Source organism: Drosophila virilis, unplaced genomic scaffold, assembly GCF_030788295.1.
Source record: "Drosophila virilis strain 15010-1051.87 unplaced genomic scaffold, Dvir_AGI_RSII-ME tig00000644, whole genome shotgun sequence".
Classification (NCBI taxonomy): Eukaryota; Metazoa; Arthropoda; class Insecta; order Diptera; family Drosophilidae; genus Drosophila; species Drosophila virilis.
In genome coordinates, this window is record NW_027212814.1 from 57,061 (window position 1) to 59,887 (window position 2,827).

Below are 2,827 nucleotides of genomic sequence, written 5' to 3' on the forward strand. Positions count from 1 at the left end.
TATTTGACCAGGACAAAGCCAGGTAAGTTAATATATAAATATATATATATATATATAGATTTATTTTTCCTATAAACAACTACTTGAGGACATTCGGCACAGACTATAGCTAGACTATGGTGCGGCATTGGTGAAGTACAACAAGACCTTTTGATAAGTTCATTTGATAATTGATATATTTAGGCCATGCACAACAAACCCACAAATTTATTTGGACAAGTTAAGATATGACCACGACGTGAGCGGCACTTTAATATCTAGTTTATAAAATCTCCGCAAACAAAATTTAATGTGCTGGAAACTAGGAAATTTACTCAACTGTTTAGACGGAAACAATGCGCAGCAAAACAAAGCTATTTAGAGATTCGAGCTTAAGTTGAATGAGGCATTGCTCTCACACTTAAGTACTCGCACGGCAACGGAATCACAAATCAAGTTCTCTTAACCACAATTTTCGTAAAGTTCAGATAAAGGCACGTGCATAAATTAAGCGCAAATTGCTTCAAAACAACAAAAACAACAAGTGCAAGTGCGAGATATCATATGCACAGTGCATAAATTTACACCTAATCAATGCAATGCTGAAAGGAATTCGTGCCAGGAAGTAGGCAACAATAACTTGAAAATGGGCAAGTGTGTGTGTGTGTGTGTGTGTGTGTGTGTGTGTGTATGCAACATAATAACGTGCATATTTTGAAGATTAATTGATTTTAATTAGTGCAAGAATAAATAGTGAGTCAAGTGGTCGGTGGCAATCGCAGCCTCCACGCACACGGAATCCTCTCAAATGCGATTGATTGATCGCCACAAGGACTGAATTATACATGTGTACATCCTTTTAGGCTATGGCAGGCAGTCCGCCATGTTTGTTTATAACAGCATTTAATTACAAAATCATAAGCTGTCAGCAGACCCACACACACACACACGCTCACTCGGTAAACGCCTTTTCAGCTCTCTGCACTTGACAGTTGCCTGCCTAAGGCGTTTATCTGCGCAACATAATGATGATGTCCTCCTGCCAGAAGGACCCAGCCCCCTCTACGGGGGAGGGCTGCATAAAATATGCACAACACTGCACTTTGATATATGCGATGCCACGCTGTCGCATTTATTTACCCAAGCATCGGGCTCTGCCCCAAAACGATTGCAGCAACCAGCATCAGGCTACCGCCTGCAGCAACAACAACAACAACAACTTACACGCACGTCGAAAAGCGCAAAAAACTGCATATTTTCAATATGATGCCGTGTCAATAACAGTTATAGTACCCCGCCCACAATCAAGTACATGCACATTTGGCGCGAATAGGGGTATATACGGATCGGGGTGCGGCTTGTTACTTTCATGCAGGCGTCCCAATGCGCTGCCATTTTGTATGAAGAGAAAATTTTAACTTAAATAGGGACTTTTTTCTGCAAGATTAAACACAGATATTGAACTTAGGGCTTATTCGTTGCGTGTCGCTTATTTCTCAAATTGTTATAGCTGCAAAAGGCCATGCTTAATATAAGTTAATATATGCAAATAGTTAATATAACTTCAGTTTCTTATGTGTCACACATTGCATTTTATACACAAGAATTGAATTCAAAGTCGAAGGCATAAAATAATTAAAACTCGTGAAACTTAATGCATGCATAGATGAGAATTATTATATTATTACTATAATTATTTATTTTTATTATTATTATTAATATCATTATCATTTTTCTGATTATTTTTATTATTATTATTACTGAGAATTGATATATTTATTTAATTTGAATTGATTGCATATACGCGAGAGTAACTTTAATATATACTCTAAAATACGGAATACTAAGCCACTGAGTGATTTAACTCGACTAAGTAACTTTATTCCATGAAAGCGAGAAAAACACTTCACATTAATCACATAAAACAGTTGCAGGTGCCATGATATTATCTTCATCAGGTGGATATCCAAAGAGTGCAGCGCATTCGAAGACAATCAGCACCTAACAAGATGAGCAGAGTAGGAAAATGCCAGCGGGGGTGTGGGGGAGTGAGGGGCGGGGACATCTGGCAAGTAATGCCAGCTGTTTGGTTTTCATGAGAACTTCCTTCAACTTCCGGTTTGATGGTAAGCAAAAGGTTCTTGCTTTCGGTTGCAGCCACAAAGTGAAAAACGCTACAAGCGCCAAATATTTCATGGCAGCTGCATGCACGACACGCCCCCACGCCCACAAGTGGGTGGCTTGGGTGGGTGTGGCGCATGTCTAGAGGCATGTTTGTTTATTTGCATCGGCTAAACATTGCCCGGCGCAGGAGGAGAGCTGCAAGATTTTGGATAGCAGCCAAAAGAAAAAGCACAACACAAATACGCATATCAAATGTTTGCCAGCTAGCAGAAAAATTCCAGCTAAAAAAAAAAGCAACACATTTTGCCAAAGTGAGCGTATTTATGTGTGTATGTGTGTGTGTGTGTGTGCTCAAAGAGACTTTTGACTTTGCATGCAACTGAGCATATGAGCGTGATTTCTGCACTTGAGCTTTTTGCCGGGGCATAAAACGAAACTGGAACTGAACGGAACCGAATGGAGCTGCGACTACGACCACTAGGAAGAGGAGCAAGAGGAAGAGACTGTCCAGTTTTGCCCCAGTTCTACTTGAACTCTCCTCCATTCCGCCCCTGGTACGCCGCACAGTTTCGTCTGTCTATCTGTAAAGCCTGCTGAAATTTCAAGCACTTTTGACACTTTTACACCGACTACACGCACACACAGACACAAGCAGCGCGAGAGAGAGAGAGAGTGAGACAGCAACATGTAAGCTATACCACCCAGGCGGACAGTGTCCTAGTGT